The sequence below is a fragment of the Mobula birostris genome, chromosome 23 (assembly GCF_030028105.1).
Source record: "Mobula birostris isolate sMobBir1 chromosome 23, sMobBir1.hap1, whole genome shotgun sequence".
Classification (NCBI taxonomy): Eukaryota; Metazoa; Chordata; class Chondrichthyes; order Myliobatiformes; family Myliobatidae; genus Mobula; species Mobula birostris.
In genome coordinates, this window is record NC_092392.1 from 46,618,776 (window position 1) to 46,637,305 (window position 18,530).

The window sequence follows — 18,530 nt, forward strand, 5'->3', positions numbered from 1 at the left end:
TATCCCCCTTCTGCATGAACAAGATGTGAATTTTATTGTTTTAGAACGAATTTGATCTATCTGGAAATCAAAAGCATCAAAAAAGGTTATTGGTTTTAGAACAGAAACATTACCTCGATTTAAAAAAAACTGTTGGTAGAATTCAACGTGCCAAGCAGCATTTGTTTGTGAGACCTACATTAGGTCCCGCTGAGTTTCTCCAGTGGTTTATATCTTTGCTCCAGGTTCCAGCACCTGCAATCTTTTGTGTCTCTGTTATCTGTGTTTCTCCTTCCACATTCGCTGCCTGACCTGCTGGGTGATTCTAACATTTTTTTTTGGTTTTCTTTCATCATTCCAGCAACTGCAGCCTTTTTGATTTGCATTCGAATTTGTTGGATTAACTTCTGTGACAAGACTATGAAAAAACTTAGCAGTGACTATTCCATTCAGGACTGATTCAATGTAGTCGGATGCCAGGAGCTCTTTTGTTTTATGCTAGTACTTTCAGCCATATTATCTCTACTTTGATGAATTATATATCATGACAGGCAGATGCAGTTCATTGTTTCATAGCTCCAATGACCCGGTTTAGTCCTGAATTACAGTGTGACCTGTGTGGAATTGCTAACCATCTGGGACTCCTTCAGATGCTCTGGTTTTCTCCCGCATCTCCAAAACATGTGGGCTGATAGGTTAACCTGTTCCAATGTTCAGGCAAGGGCTGGAATTTGGGTGGAGTTTTTTGGCATTACAATGGGACTAGTATATAAATGGGTGTTTAATGGTCAGCATGGGCTTTGTGGGCCGAACAGCCTGTTTCTAAACTCTTTCTCTTAGTGACTCTAAATTTTTTTTTTGTTATCAATGCCACTTCCTGTATTTATTGCGCTCGGGTCCCAGAGGATTCTTCCATTGTTCAACTCACATTCGCATTGCTGAGCAAACAGGGTAAAAAGACCCTGGCCTGCTGCTCCAGTCTGCACAATGAATCCAGAAGCAGAGGCCCAGACTAGCTGACTTCACACACTACACGTGTCTAACATCTAGCAAACTACTCATTAAATCATTACATATAATATTATGAAAAAATACCATTTAATTAAAGGTAGATTGAAACACAATCAAGTATTTTCTTAAGTTAAAAAAGGGGAATAAAGCAGACATCCCACCCTGCAAAAACTCATTTCAGGGAGGTAGCACCATCAATTTGCAGGAGACTCCCGGAACTTCCGGGAGAGGTGGGATGTCTGCAATAGAGCAGCTAGCCAGCTAGTTTAAATAATGTTAGCTATGCTAATGAACGAATGACACCTGTTAAACTCACCTCAACATGTCTTTTACAGTCTTAACCCATCAAGGGCAATAGAAAGTCACTGTTGCAAACAGTGCAGCGAGCAACACTGTCATTATTTTTGACCTCTATTAGGCAGGGGTACACTTTAGTGTAGTCTGGGGTGGTGTGTTTTATATTTTCTTTTTTTGAAACACTCTGTCATTGCGGTAGGACACTAAATTGAGCTAATTGAGAGACAGAGGTCGACTGTAAAGTCCACCCACAGAGAAAACTGATAGGTCTACCTAGCATAAAGAGAGACCAATCAGGATGCCCGCTCCCACTCTCCCTCTCATTTCCGGGATATTGTATATAATTTGTGGGCGTCAGGGAGCTGCTATTAATATGCAGGAGACTCCCAGAACTTCCGGGAGAGGTGGGATGTCTGATAAAGAGACTAGTGAAAACTTAACTGCACTTACCTTTCTCACAGGATCTGTGATCACTTTCAAATGGACAGGTGCAGTAGCTGGACCTGCTTTCAGGGCCTATCTTCAGTGGGTCACACTTTCACTATAGGGCTCAGGACTGCAGCGAGTGCCAGAACAGACAGTTAGGTGCAGCCAGATCTGACTTTCAACAGGTTGCAGACTTTCGTGTTTGACTGCAAGTGTACAGCAGGCATGAACAGCCATCAGTCAGCATAATTCAGCCCAAACTCATTCCATACCATTGTGAAATAGAGTTTGTTATTTTTATGGCTCAATTATTGCTTAATAGCAAATACAGACCACTCCTTTGCAGCATAATTCACAATAGTTAAAGATTTTGCAATGTGAAATCATTTTGTTGCATGTTTATATGAAGCACTTTTAGTGAAGCTATCAAATCCAACATCATACTTTAAACATCTGTACATGAATTAATAATCTGCCTCTAGTCTGAAGGAGAACACATCGGATTAAGCAGCCCTTGTTTGCACTGAGGCATATCTCTTTGATGTTGCCCGTAAACCAAAAATAAATGTTTCCAATTAACACTACATCAAGATATTATTCTGTAGCTTTGCTTCTGGAAAGAACACTTAACCTGTTTATGAACAGCAGTGCAGGAAAAGACAAAGAAAGAAGCCAGTGGAATTTTGGCCCAGAGCTAGTGTGAAGTTCCAGAATCTTCTAATCCTTACTCTGTTCCATCGCCTCTCATAGATCACTATGAAAAGAATTTTGCTTCATGCACTTGCTTTTAGATTAAACTGGAATAAATATAAATTATATATATGTATGAACATTGAGATCCAGTTCCACATTTGGCATTAATATGCATTCTTTCCACCAAAAAAATCTGGAGAAGAACTGGATATCTATGTCCATAATTGGCTGTACCATCAATCATTTCAGTGACGGACTGTATTGCAACTCTGCGAGACATTCCGAGTCCAATTGCCTACCTGTAATGTGCTGATCAAATCTGGACAACAAATGAGGAAATGCTGGGTTAGAGGAGAGATTATTCAACCGACTTTACATGGAGGGAGTGGAGTGCGACAGTGAGGAAGGGTGAGGTTTATTACTGATGATATGTATTCATTAAAGTAAGCATACGGCTATTTTATACCCTGGTTCTTTGGGGGGGGGATTATATACTTAGTTCACTAGACGCATTGCCTATAGGACTGTAAGTTAAACAGAGAGTAAAATCAGAAAAGTAGATGAAACCAGTATTGTGCCTAAACACACACACTCAGCACATGGAAATAAACTGAACTTTGACTCAGTGGAAATAAAGGGAAGAAGGTGATAGGAACTGGAAGGAGGAATGGGAGAACAGGAGGGTGGAAGAGGGGAAAGAGAAGGAATAATTTTTTCCTCTTCCTGCTGTTTCCACTTTGATCACATAGATTCAACTTATAAAACCAACTAAAACAATTAAACTAATTATTATCCTCCTCTTATCAACCACCACTCCTTGCCTGCATTTTTTTATACTGGCTATCTCCCACTTGCTTTCAAGTCCTGATGAGGGGCTCTCAACCCGACTGTCCATTTCCTTCCATAGATGCTGTCTGATCCATTGAGTTCTTCCATCATTTTGTGTGTTACACCAACAATGAACCTATGCAAAGAGAACATCTTTCCCTCCCCCTCTCTCTGCATTCCGCAGAGATCGCTCCCTACGCGACTCCCTTGTCCATTCGTCCCCCCCATCCCTCCCCACTGATCTCCCTCCTGGCACTTATCCTTGTAAGTGGATCAAGTGCTACACATGCCCTTACACTTCCTCCCTTACCACCATTCAGGGCCCCAAACAGTCTTTCCAGGTGAGGCAACACTTCACCTGTGAGTCGGCTGGGGTGATATACTGCGTCCGGTGCACTCTATGTGGCCTTCTATATATTGGCGAGACCCGATGCAGACTGGGAGACCGCTTTGCTGAACACCTACGCTCTGTCCGCCAGAGAAAGCAGGCTCTCCCAGTGGCCACACATTTTAATTCCACATCCCATTCCCATTCTGACATGTCTATCCACAGCCTCCTCTATTGTAAAGATGAAGCCACACTCAGGTTGGAGGAACAACACCTTATATTCCGTCTGGGTAGCCTCCAACCTGATGGCATGAACATCGACTTCTCTAACTTCCACTAATGCCCCACCTCCCCCTTGTACCCCATCCATTATTTATTTTTATACACACATTCTTTCTCTCACTCTCATTTTTCTCTCTCTGTCCCTCTGACTATACCCCTTGCCCATCCTCTGGTTCCCCTCCCCACCCCCACTTTGTCTTTCTCCCTGGGCCTCCTGTCCCATGATCCTCTCATATCCCCTTTGCCAATCACCTGTCCAGCTCTTGACTCCATCCTTCCCCCTCCTGTCTTCTCCTATCATTTTGGATCTCCCCCTCCCCCTCTCACTTTCAAATCTCTTACTAGCTCTTCCTTGAGTTAGTCCTGACGAAGGGTCTCGGCCCGAAACGTCAACTGTACCTCTTCCTAGAGATGCTGCCTGGCCTGCTGCATTCACCAGCAACTTTGATGTGTGTTGCTTGCATTTCCAGCATCTGCAGAATTCCTGTTGTCAAAGAGAAGCTTGCTGGAGGAATTTAGTGGATTCAGCAGGATCTGTGGGGGGTGGGGGGAGACGTTTCAGGCTGTAAATCAGCCTCGGGGCTATGAAGCTAAATTTGACACTTGTAGAAAGGGACTGATTTGATAAACTTTGCCCACACAATGTTGTTCGACTAAATGAAAGACATTGAGTAATTTGAAGGTTAATCTGACCTGCATTAAGGAGCAGGTGCTGTTAAGAGCAGAAATAATGCACATTGAATAATTCGCTGGAGGCAACACAGCGATGAAGACAGACTCACAGCCTAACTTTAGTGACCTATCAAAGTATGGCCAGGAAATGATTTGAGGCTAAATTGGAGCAAGACTGAAAAAAAAAGATAAGCATCACCTTTGCAAACAGTGAACTTGTAATGAGTTATTTCATTTCTAAACTTGAACACAAAGGTGAATGAAACTTTAGAAGTTTCACAATTGTCTGTACATCAGCACAGAAGCTATGTAAAAATCACTAGCAGTCATGCTGTGTCCTGTAAGACTCAATTGGCACCTTGACTAAAATGTGATAAGGAAACAAAGACTGGAAATATGCAGCCCATTTTAATCATTTGTTAACCAGAGGCTGCTTTGATGAAACACTTCAATAAAATGTGATGTTGCCTCACCTTCCAACTTCAAGCAGCAGCGTAAAAGAACAAACTGAAAATAGTGATGGCGAATCAACAAAACTAAAATAGACAGGCAATACAACATGCTAACTTGTTAACAAAAAATAGGAACAAAATAGCACGTTGATCTTGCTCCCCATAAAAAAAAGATCATGTTTGACCCACCACTGTAAGCACGCATAAACATCTGTACTCTAAATTCCTCAATTTCCATAATATCAGCATAAGGTAAAGGCATATATGGTTATGATAAAAGGAAGGGTGCATGAATCAAGGCAGGTCTTGAAATGACTTGGAGAAGCGTAAGCACCCAAATATTTGTCATGGACTTGTCTGAAGTCACTTTGCTTAAGGCATGTAGATATTTCACCAATGTGGAACACTGAAATTGCATGCAAAAGAATTGAGGCAAACATTTTGACATCCTAGCTTCAAGGACTAGCTTCAAAGTCACAGAAAAATATAGCAGATAGGTGGTATTGACTGCAGGAAATTAAGCCAATTATGAAACCAGAGAAAGAATTATCATCACCTTATATATCTGTTTTGGATCTGATGAGATTATAGACTTGAAATTGCTCCCTTGACTATCTTTTATTATGTCACTAGATTTGTAATTTGGTCCCTGTTTGTGGTGTTAGCACAAAGCTTCAGATACTGGAGATACAACAGAGCCTTCGAAGATGGACATGTACTAAGACAGAGAACAAGAAGTTTTTTTACCAGTTAATGCTTTAGTTGCTGGACCTTACTTTTTGAAGGTGGGCTGCCCACTAAGCGTTTTAATGAACATGACATCTCTGTGGCCACACATCTGGTTTCCTGATGTACCTTCGCCTGGGTGAGACAACAAACTGGGAGAATTTGTGAAATTATTGATTATAGTCTCACCCAAGGTGGAATTAAACAAAATATTGAAGGGAAAAATACTAATGGATGTTGAGAAAAGGCATAGAAATCAGATGGTAAGAGAATACATCTGGCATAATTATTTACTGATATTTAGTTGTTTATTTGCGGTTACTAAGGATTGAACAAAGTATGTTTCTGTTACTGAGTAGGAGTACACTGTATCCTTGATAGCACTACGAAGGTGGGTGGTTGTCACGGACACAGATAATAATTTATTTTATGCTTTACGTTTCATAAAGTTGTTATGAAATAAAAAGATCGGCAACTGTGAAGCAACTATTGGAAACTTGTCAAATATTAATTAATGAAAGAGTAACATCTTTATAAGGGGTAAAGTTTCATCCCTGGGTGTGGGAGCATCTCTGATTTGTGTATCAGAATGGGTACTTCAATCGGATTTCCCAGGTTGAACATGGAATGGCCACAAGAACAGATTGTATTCCATTTTGAAGAAGAGAGTGGGGTAACAATAAAGATCGCAAGAGGATGCTAATATGAGAAAAGGATAGCACAAAGAGATAGAATATCAGAAAATAAGGGCCATAAGATAGCAAGCAGAGAGGAGAGAGTGCTGAAGACGGAAGTTGTGTTTTGTTTAATCAAAGGCCTCTGTGCTTGTAGTGATATAGAAAGCAATGTGAGAAGGAATGTGATCAGGAAAACAAGACCCAATATTCTTTACCCTCATGTTGAGCAGAACTATTGAAATATGTTATGCCTAAAGTAGCTTGAGGACTAAAGGGATACATGCAGTGCATTGCTTCCAGATGAGCTTTATAAATGATTTCCTTGTCTAAAACAAGATTTGATGTAGTTCTCAGTGCTCAAAATCATGATTTGCTTTTCCTAGTCAACAGCTAAACCCTGACAGTTAAAGATATATGCCCTAGTGTATGATGATAGCTCCAACAAAGACTACTGCCATACTGCACTGAGGATTATATATTTTTTTATTTCAAAATATACTTTATTCAAAAATAATATTATATACAATAAACCATTCAATTATTCTCAATCCTTTACATATGTTTCCATTATGGTCTCTACATATCCACACTTTTAGCCACCCACGTGGCAATCCGTTGTTTCACCTTTCCACACCATTGTTGAGGGGTATACTTCCCGCCACCCGACCCCTCCCACTCCCGCGGGAGAAGAACCCTAAACTGTGGTCCTTCCCCACCGGGCCCTTGCGGTGGCTGCACCAACTTTCAGTGCATCCCTCAGCATGTACTCCTGCAGCCGCGAATGTGCCAGTCGGCAGCATTCTCCCACGGACATCTCAGTGTACTGGTAGATCATCAAGTTTCAGGCTGACCAAAGAGCATCTTTCACCGAGTTGATGATCTGCCTGCAGCACCGGATGTTGGTCTCCGTGTGCGTCCCCGGGAACAGCCCGTAGATCAGAGAGTCCTCTGTTATGCAGCTGCTGGGGACGAAACGTGACACTAGCCCATCCATCCTCCTCCACCCTCTCTGCGAACAGACAGTGTGCAAAGAGGAGGGTCACAGACTCTTCCTCACTGCAGTCCTCCCGTGGGCAGCGGGGTGTGGAGACGACGTTCCGGGCGTACAGGAGGGAACTGATTGGGAGGGCCTCTCTCACCGCCAGCCAGGCGAGGTCCTGGTGCCTGTTGGTGAGGTCTGGCGATGAGGCATTTTGCCAGATAAACTGGACATTCTGCTCAGGAAACCACCCCACTGTGTCCATCACCTCCTTCAGGCAGTGGTCAGCACTGAGGATTATATTTTTTTAAATTTCAAAATATACTTTATTCAAAAATAAATATATACAATAAACCATTCAATAACTTCCCATCCTCTACATACGTTTCCATTATAGTCAGTACGTATCCATACTTATGGCCACCCACGTGGCACTCGAGTTGTTCACCTTACCACACTATTGTTGAGGGGTATACTCCCCGCCACCCGACCCCTCCCACTCCCGCGGGTGAAGAAACCTATACTGTGGTCCTTCCCCACCGGGCCCTTGCGGTGGCTGCACCGAGTTTCAGTGCGTTCCTCAGCACGTATTCCTGCAGCCGAGAATGTGCCAGTCGGCAGCATTCTCCCACGGACATCTCCATGTGCTGGTAGATCATCAAGTTTCGGGCCGACCAAAGAGCATCTTTCACCGGTGATCTGCCAGCAGCACCAGATGTTGGTCTCCGTGTGCGTCCCCGGGAACAGCCCGTAGATCAGAGAGTCCTCTGTTACACAGCTGCTGGGGATGAAACGTTTGACACCAGCCCGTCCATTCTCCTCCACAGCCTCTCTGTGAACTAAAAGTGTGCAAAGAGGTGGGTCACAGACTCCTTTTCACTGCAGTCCTCCCGTGGGCAGTGGGGTGCGGAGACGACGTTCCGGGTGTACAGGAGGGCTCTGACTGGAAGGGCCCCTCTCACCGCCACAGTGGGGTGATTCCCTGAGCAGGCCGTCCAGTTCATCTGGCAGAATGCCTCATCGCCAGACCTCACCAACAGGCACTGAGGATTATATGTGACAAAAGGACTGCTCTAAGGAACTGATATCTATTTCAAGAAGCGTGACGAAATAGAGCATATAACTTTTTCACTCTCCATCACGTTAATAATGACTGCCCCAATCACAAGGGCGATTTGAATGTTGTTTATTTTCTTCACACATAACCCATCAGTGAATTCTCTGCTGAAGTGACTACATAACAAGGCTGTGGAAGATCAAGTGCAGCGTTCACTGATCATGTGTTGAGTGGACCTATCCAGATTTCCTGAGATCAGCCACTTACTAGTGGAAATTTCCCAGTCTATTTTGCATCTGGCTTCACTTAAAAGCTTGGGTGCATGCTTAGCAGAAGCAAACCAAATTATGACGCCTTTACCAAAGATTACAGGTAAAATATTTGTCAGCCCTACCAAAAAGTGATGGGGTAAAGTACTGATGGGCAAATCCACAGGGGAAGGCCCAAGAAATGTCAACAAGTGAAGAAGCTGCAGAGCATGCCTCAATCCTTACGAATTAATTCGTGTGATTTAATCCAATCTGCATTCTTCATCAATAACATGAAGCTCCTCTTACCACTGTGTGTCCTGTGAAAACAAATGAGTTCTGCGGCACCCGATTCTATTCCAGACACACAAGTTGTGAAATTAAACCATCTAATCATAAATTGGTATAAATCTGGTCAACGATTGACACATTAAGTGGCTTGAAGGTTGCATTGAACAGTTGTACTCTTAGAGATAGCCGTTATCACTAAGATGCCTGTATCAGGATGCTCGTCATCGATTACAGGTCGGCATTTCACACCATCATCCCCTCAAAGTTAATCAATAAACTCCAAGACCTGGGCCTCAATACCCCCTGGTGGAATTGGATTCTGGATGTCCTCACTTGTAGGCCTCAGGATTGGTAAAAGCATCACAGTCTCCCTCAGCACAGGAGCACCGCAGGGATGTGTGCTTAGCCCCCTGCTCTACTCACTTTACACCTATGACTGTGTGGTTAAGTACACCTCCAACACCATATATAAGTTTGCTGACAACGCCACTGTATTGGACTGCATTGTAGGTGGTGATGAATCAGCATACAGGAGGGAGATTGAAAACTTGGCTGAGTGGTGTAATAACAATAACCTCTCACTCAATGTCAATAAAACCAAGGAACTGATTGTAGACTTCAGGAGAGGGAAACCAGAGGTCCATGAGCCATTCCTCATCGGACGATCAGAGATGGAGAGGGTCAGTAACTTTAAATTCCTGGGTGTCACTATCTCAGAGGACCTGTCCTGGACCCATCATATAAATATAATTGTGAAGAAAGCATGACAGTGCCTCTACTTCCTCAGGAGTCTGTGAAGGTCTGGCAGGATATCGAAAACCTTGACAAACTTCCATTGATGTTTGGTAGAAAGTGTGCTAACTGGCCGCATTAGGGCCTGGTATAGGAACACCAATGCCTTTGAGAGGAAAATCTTACAAAAGGTAGTGGATTCAGCCCAGTACATCACGGGTCAAACCCTCCCAACCATTGAGTACATCTACATGAAACGTTGGTCATAAAAAAGCAACATCAATCGTCAAAGATCCTCACCACCCAGGCCATGATGTTTTCTCGCTGCAGCCACCAGGTAGACAATACGGGAGACTCAGGACTTGCACCACCAGGATCAAGAACAGTTACTACCCTTCAAGCATTAGGCTCTTGAACAAAAGGGGATAGCTACACTCATTTAACGACTCTGTTATATTGTTATTTCATGCTCATTATTTATACCTGCATTTGCACAGTTTGTTTACTGTTAACAGTTCCTGACGTTTCCTGTTTCCATTTGCTGTTCTATAGATTTGCTAAGTATGCCTGAAGAAGAAAAAATTCAGGGTTGTACATAGTGACATGTATGTACTCTGACAATAAATTTTATTTTGAACTTTGAAATTTGAACTATTGTCGCATTTCCCACACATCTACTATCATTCTCCCCTCCCTCTCCCTTGGACTAAACATGTATATAGTTCTCTTGGTCCTCACTTTTCAGTTCCCTACCCTTTCTACCCAGTCTATTATTCTTGGCCATTTTTGAGGGCTCCAGCAGGATTCCACCACCTCCCACTTCTTCCCCTCTCCTCTCCCATTTTGCCTTCTACAGGGATCTCTGTCTCCATGACTCTCTGGTTTGTTCAACCCTTCCCACTCACCCATCCCCCTCCCCCCTGACTTTCTCCTGCAATTATAGGAGGTGCAACACTTGACCCCTCACCTCTTTCCTCACTGTAAATGCCCCTTCCAGGTGAGGAAGAGATTCATGTGCATCTTGTCCAGCCTTTGTTGCTTGCATTGTGACCTCCTCTACATTGGTAATACCAAGCATAGACTAAGCATAGACTCCGCACATGCACTTGGTCCACGATGGCCAGCTTGAGTTTCTGGTTGCACATCATTTCAATTCCCATCTGACCTTGGACTCCTCACCTGTCACGGTGAAGCAAAACCAAACACAAGCTAGGAGAACAGCGCTTTAAATTCCCGTAGGGTTGTTGACAGTCGAATGGTATGAACATTGAATTTTTCAGTTTTATATAACCCAATCCACATGTTATTTGCCAACTTTCACCAGTACACCTATGTTCTCTAGACCTTCCTTTACATTTTCCACCCAAGTCCATCCTCTTTTGTGATCTAGATCTGTTATCCTCCCCCGCCTGCTCTTCACAAATCTACCCTTCTACCTGGGTTTCTACTTCCTTCTTTCATTTTCCTTATGGATTCCTCTGTCCATCATAACCACACCCCCATATGGTTCTATCTAACACCTACCAGTCTCAGTTTCATACCTCCTCTCACCTCTATATAATGGCTATCTTATCTCCATGTTTTTAGTCCTTCATCTGAAATGTTGACCATCATTTCACATCCAGAGTTGTTGCTTGATTTGCCCAGAGCTTATTTTTCGCTCCTGATTCTAACATCTGCAAAGCCTTGTGGCTCCATTATTGCGGCATTGCCTTCTACAGATTGTGAATATTTTCCAAACAATTATTCGACTTACATGTTTAACTATTATCTCTCTTATATATATAAATAACATCTTAGATGTTTCAAGATGTTTCTGCTTATGCAAAGGTTTTGCATGAAGTTATTATATTATTTCTTCAGGATATATGAATGTTTTATTGCTGACAGAAAGGCATTAACTCACTGTGTCAGTTTAGTCTAAGGTAATTCTATATAGACTGCTTGCAGCATTCAGTTTAACCCAATGGGCTTCTGTATGAAAGTCTATAATACATTACTGCTAATCCTCTGAGGTGTTTACACTGAAAAACATTAACTGAAGAGCTTTATAAAGTTCACTTTTACAGTGAAAGCTTTGAATAAGAAAAGAAATTCCTGCTGTACAAATAAAAGCTCATCTAGATCCAGCTGTAAATACAAGTAGGTTTGATGTAATCAGTGATCTTTTGTTTATGCTCTACTTGTAATTTTGAAAATGACAAGAATATAAACACAAGAGGCTCTGCAGATTCTGGAAACCCAGAGCAACACGCAAAAAATGCCCGAGGAATTCAGCATACCAGGCAGCATCTATGGAAATGAATAAACAGTCGACATTTTGAGCTGAGATATTTCTTCAAGACTGAACACTTCTTCAGGACTGGAAAGGAAGGGGGAATGACAGCGGAATAAAAAGGTGCAGGGAGGGGAAGGAAGGTCAGCTAGAACATGATAGATGAAGCCAAGATGGTGGGAAAGCTAAAGGGCTGGAGAAGAAGAAACCTGATAGGAGAGGAGAGGGGACCATAGGAGAAAGGGAAGAAGGAGGGGCATCAGTGGGAGGTGATAGGCAAGTGAGAAGAGGTAAGAGGTCAGAATGGTGAATAGAAGAAAAGAGAAGGGGAGAGGGAAATAAATTACCGGATGAGAAATTGATGTTCAGGCCATCACATTGGAGGCAAACCAGATGGAATATGAGGAGATGCTCTTCCACCCTGCGAGTGGCTTCATCATGGCAAAAGAGAAGTCCATAGACCAACATGTCAGGAATGGAATGGGGAGAGGATTTTAAATGGTTAGCCTCTGGGTAATTCCACTGTTGGTGGATGGAGCAGAGGTGCTCGACAAAGCACTTCACCAATTTATGTTTGGTCTCACCAGTGTAGAGGAGGCCACATCGGAGGTACTGGATACAATGGACAATGCCAACAGATTCATAGTGGAAGTATTGCCTCACCTGGAAGGACTGTTTGAGGCCCCAAATGGAAGTAAGGGAGGAGGTAACTGGGCAAGTGTAGTATATCTGTCACTTGCAGGTATATGTGCCAGGAGGGAGATTAGTGTGGAGAGAAGAATAAGCAATTATTGGCTATTTAGTGGCAGTGGCAGAAGCAATTATTGTCTTGACTTATTGATGGTAGCTTGGTGTAGTACCAACGTCCTTGCTTCTAGGTCAGAATGAATTGGGTTTAAAGCCCATTTTGGATCTCAGCATATCTTTTGAAGATGATACTTCACCTGGCGCTGAGGAATGCAGAGTCAGAGAGGCATTTTCTTTCAGCATAATTGTTTACTGAAATACTCTACAGAGTGGTGTAAACACCCAGAGGACAAATGGGAAGAAAAGAGAAGTTTGTGGCATGTCATCCTCAAGGTCTGGCCTCTCTAATCTCAGCACATGTGCTGCTCAGAATAGAGAAAAATGTATGCTGGTGATTATTCCCTGACTGATCATTTAATTTAGGAAGATTAGATATAATTACAAACAGCATAATTTCTTTCTTCACTTGATATCCATGTTAGCTACTACTTGAACAAGATTTTTAGCTCCATTACTTCACTCTTTCCCTTTAATTCTGATTTTACCTCCCTTATATTGCTATCCTACTTTCTTTTTGATTGAATATTTTTCTGTAACTGCAGAAAGCGTGAGTTCCAGATCTCTGGGCAATAAGTTACTGAGACCATAATGTTGGGGCTTCCATCAGACTCAGGGCTGGGCTAGTGAGGTGGATGGCAGGCTATTACTGGTCCTGCTGACAGTACATGTTATCCAATGCACACCTTTTTTAAATGAGAGTTCCGATCTCTTCTTTATAAACCTCAATGGAAACTGTAATTGAGATGCAAATAAAAAAACGGCCTAAACTACTATCAGACTTAGACCCTCACCTCTGGTTACTGAGGCTTGAGCCCTGGCTGCTTTTATTGTTGGAGATTTCACAAATGAGGAGAATCTTTTATCGGATCTTATATTTCCAGTGAGGTGCCATATGTAGCAGATGGATAGTTGAATAATAAGGAATGTACTGCCTTGTCCTTTATCACTAAGTGTACACACCAGGTGCAAAGTGGAACCTGCAAAACTCACCTAAAGATTTCATCCTCCTTCGCCTGAGGTTAAAAGACATGAGGTTAATGTAATGTGATATGGCTGAGATTTAGTCTTAATATGTATCTGGAAATCAGAACTGAACAAACCACAGTCATGGTTTATTAAAGAAAATAAAAAAAATCCTTGACCATGATTTGGATTAAAAACAATATTTGGTTTAACCTATAATGGACAAACATAAACATTTTGCATTTTACATAAAAAAATTTACGTTTCTCAAAGCCAACATAATAGCCAAGGAGAGAGCATACAACAAAAACTAATGAGAAGATAGAGGATTGGGAAGCTCTTCAAAACCAACAGAAAGCAACTAAAAATAGCCAAAATGAGGGAAAAGCTGAAGTATGAAGATGAGCTGGCCAGTAATATCAAATAGGGTACCGAAAGTTTTTTTCAGATATGTGAAGAGTAAAAGAGAGGTGAGAGTAGATATCGGATCTCCGGAAGATGATGCTGGAGAGGTAGTAATAGTGGACAAGGAAATGGTGGACAGACTGCATAAGTTTTTTGCATCAGTCTTCACTGTGGAAGGCACTAGCAGTATGGCAGAAGTTTGTGAGTGTCAAGGGGCAGAAGTGAGTGTAGTTGCTATTACTAGGGAGGAACTGCTTGGGAAGCTGAAAGGTCTGAAGATAGAAAAGTCATCTGGACCAGATGGTTTACACCCCGGAGTGCTGAACAAAGTAGCTGAAGAGATTGTGGAGGCATTGGCAATGATCTTTCAAGAACCAATAGATTCTGGCATGATTCCAGAAGACTCAAAAATTGCAACTATCACTCCACTCTTCAAGAAGGAGGAAGGCGGGAGAAAGAAAGTTATAGGCCAGTTAGCCTGACCTCAGTGGTTGGGAAGACATTGACGTTGATTTTTAAGAATGAGATCTCAGGGTACTTGAAGGCACATGATAAAATAGGTGCAAGTCAGCATGGATTCCTTAAGAGAAAATCTTGCTTGACAAATCTGTTGGAATTCTTTGAGGAAGTAGTAAGCAGGATAGACAAAAGAGAATTGGTGGATAATTGGATACTTGGATTTTCAGAAAGCCTTTGACAAGGTGCTGCACATAGAGCTGCTTAACAAGATAAGAGCCCATGGTATTACAGGAAAGATACTAACATAGATAGACAATTCACTGATTCGCCAGATGCGGTCTGGGAATAAAGAGACCCTTTTCTGGTTGGCTGCTGGTGACTAGTGGTGTTCTACAAAGGCCTGTGTTGGGACCGCCTCTTTTTATGTTTTATGTCAATGATTTGGATAATGGAATTGACTGCTTTGAGGCCAAGTTTGTGGACGGCACAAAGGTAGGTGGAGGGGCAGGTAGTGTTGAGGAAGCTGGGAGGCTGCAGAAGAATTTAGAGAGATGAAGAGAATGGATAAAGAAGTGGCAGATGGCCAACTACTTTGGTAGAAGGAATTGAAGTGTAGACTATCTTTAAGCAGGGAGGAAATTCAAAACTCTGAGGTGCAAAGTGAAATTTTGAGAGTTAAAAACTTGAACGTACCTGTCAGAATAAAAGGTAAAATTAACAGGTTTAGGGAATCTTGGTTTTCAGAAGATACTGAGGACCTGGTTAAGAAAAGAAGGAGGTGCATAGCAGTTATAGGGATGTAGGAACAAATGTGGTACTTATGGAATATAAGAAATTCAAGAGAACTCTTAAGAAAGAAATCAGGACGGCTTAAAAAAAAGCATGAGGTTGCCCTTGCAAACAAGGTGTAGTATAGTCTTGAGCGATTCTACAGATATGTTAAGAGGAAAAGGACTGCAAGGGACGAAATTGGTCCTCTGGGAGATCAGAATGGTAACCTATGCATTGAACCAAAAGAGATGGGGGAGATCTTAAGTGGATTTTTTGCATCTGTATTTACTCAGGAGATAGACGCGGAGTCTATAGAAGTATGATAAAGCAGCAACGAAGTCATGGACCCTATACAGATTACAGAGGTGTAGGTGTTTGCTGTCTTGGGGCAAATTTGGGTCATCAGAGTCTGACAAGTTCCCTCAGATCCTGTGGGAGGGAAGTTCAGAAAATGCAGGAGACCTAAGGATATTTAAACCATCCTTAGCGACATGAGGTACAAGAGGATTGGATGATAGCTGATGTTGTTCCACTGTTTAATAAAGGAACCAAAAATAAGCATTATAGGCTGGTGAGTTTGACATCAGTAGTAGGAAAGTTATTGGAAGGCATTCGAAGGGACTGGATATACAAGTATTTGGATAGACATATATTGATCAAGGATAGTCGGCATAGCTTTGTGCATGGTAGGTCATGTCTAACTTATCTTACAGAGATTTTTGAGGAAGTTACCAGGAAAGTTGATGAAGGCAAGGCAATGGATGTTGTCTACATGGACTTTAGCAGGGCAGTTGATAAGGTTCTGCATGGGAGTTTGGTCAAGAAGCTTCAGTCTCTTGGCATTCAAGATCAGGCAGTAAATTGAATTAGACAAGCAAAAAACATAAAAGTTGCTGGTGAATGCAGCAGGCCAGGCAGCATCTCTAGGAAGAGGTACAGTCGACGTTTCGGGCCGAGACTGAAATGTTGACTGTACCTTTTCCTAGAGATGCTGCCTGGCCTGTTGCATCAACCAGCAGCTTTTATATGTTTTGCTTGAAATTCCAGCACCTGCTGATTTCCTCGTGTTTGTGTTTTTAAATTGAATTAGACGTTGGGCTTGTCGGAGAAGCCAGAGAGCGGTAGTAGATGGTTGCCTCTCTGACTGGAGGCCTAGTGGAGTGCCACAGGGAATGGTGCTGGGTCCATCATTGCTTGTCATCTATATCAATGATCTGGATGGTAATATGGTTAACTGGAGCAGAAGATCTGTGGATGACACCAAGATGACAGGTGTAGTGGACAGTGAGGAAGACCATCATGGCTTGCAGCGATATCTGGACCAGCTGCAAAAATGGGCTGAAAAATGGCAGATGGAATTTAATGCAAACAAGGTGTTGCACTTCAGTAGGACTAACGAGAGTAGGTCTTACACGTTCAACGGTAGGACTCTGAGAAGTGCAGTAGAAGGGACCTAAGAATACAGGTTCAGTTTCCTTGAAGTTGGTGTCACAGGTAGATAGGGTCATAAAGAAAACTTCTGGCACATTGGCCTTCATAAATCAAAGTATTGAGTACAGAAAATAGGATATTATGTTACGTTGGTAAGGTCTAATTTGGAGTATTGTGCGCAGTTTTGGTCACCTACCTACAGGAAAAATGTAAATAAGGTTGAAAGAGTACAGAGAAAATTTACAAGGATGTTGCTGTGACTGAGGACCTGAGTTATAAAGAGAGATTGAATAGATTAGGACTTTATTCTTTGAAACATGGAAGATTGAGGGGAGATTAGATAGAGGTATATCAAATAATAAGTAGTATAGATTGGGTAATTGCAAGCAGGCTTTTCCCACTGAGGTTGGGTGGGACTAGAACTAGAGGTCATGGGTTAAGGGTGAAAGGTAAAAAGTTTAAGGGAACATGAGGGTAACTTCTTCACCCAGTGGGTCGTGAGAGTGTGGAATGAGCTGCCAGTACATGTAAGCCCAATTTCAACATTTAAGAGAAATTGGGATAGGTACATGGATGGTAGGAGTGTGGAGGGCTATGACCCAGATGCAGGTTGATGGAAGTAGAGGGTTGAAATGGACTAGATGGGCCAAAGGGCCTCTTTCTGTGCTGTATTTTTCTGTGACTCTAAAAATTATCCACTGGAAATTACCAAATTAATTTCCCCCACATTGCCACATTTAGTAAGCAGTTCAAAACTGTATTTCAGTAGAATGTAGTTGTGGCTGTTCTTCAACTTTTATTCTGACTAACAGTCCAAGGAACCTGTGCCAGTTTAGGACTGGCAGAAGAACAAAGTCACTCACAACACGCTGGAGGAACTCAGCAGGTCGGGCAGCATCCGTGGAAACGATCAGTCAACGTTTTGGACCGGAACCCTTCATCAGGACACAAAGTGTTGCTTTGACCCCAGCATCTGCAGAGTATTTTGTGTTTAAGAAGAACAAAGTCTTTGCTTACAGAGGAATGGTTGTAAGGAAAAAGGTAACAATTAGCTAATTTAGACCTTTTGTGTTAACTTTATTCAGATCCATGATTTTATTTGTTTTCTGTTAGCTTAAGAGTTTTAATTTTGATAGAGGCCGCACCTTTTAAATTTTTAAGTTAATTTTCATGTCTTTTAAATGAGTTTGGACATTCAGAGCAAAAAATGTAATTTTCGATAAGCTGGGCAGTTGGCTAAGGCAGGGCTTACCCGACAGACAAAAGTTTTGTGGATGAACCACAGATAGCGATGTCTATTTAATACTACATTGATACTATTGGATCTTGCTGCTACGTATCAGGATGCCTCGGTGCAGCTAGTTCAAGCTGTCAGATGTGAATTTGGTGGGTGCACTGTGAATAGGTAAGCGATATCTATAATGATGTGGGGCTGGGGGGTTATAGGGGAAGTGGCTCACTGTACATTGAAAATTTAGGTCAGTCATCAAAACTGTAGACTTTATTTGCACTTTATTCAGCATTGTTATTTTCTTTACCTTATCCTGGCTCAATGCACTGTGTAATATGATTTGTATAAAAAGTATGCAAGAGTTGCTTTGCTCAGTATCTTGGTACATGTGACAATAATAAACCAATAGACCAATAAGGTAATATCTTAGAGCACTGAAACTTTTCTGTGTAAGTCTTTGTGAATGCTTTCTAAGCCTGAACAAGCCCCATCCACATCTGTCCAAGCAAT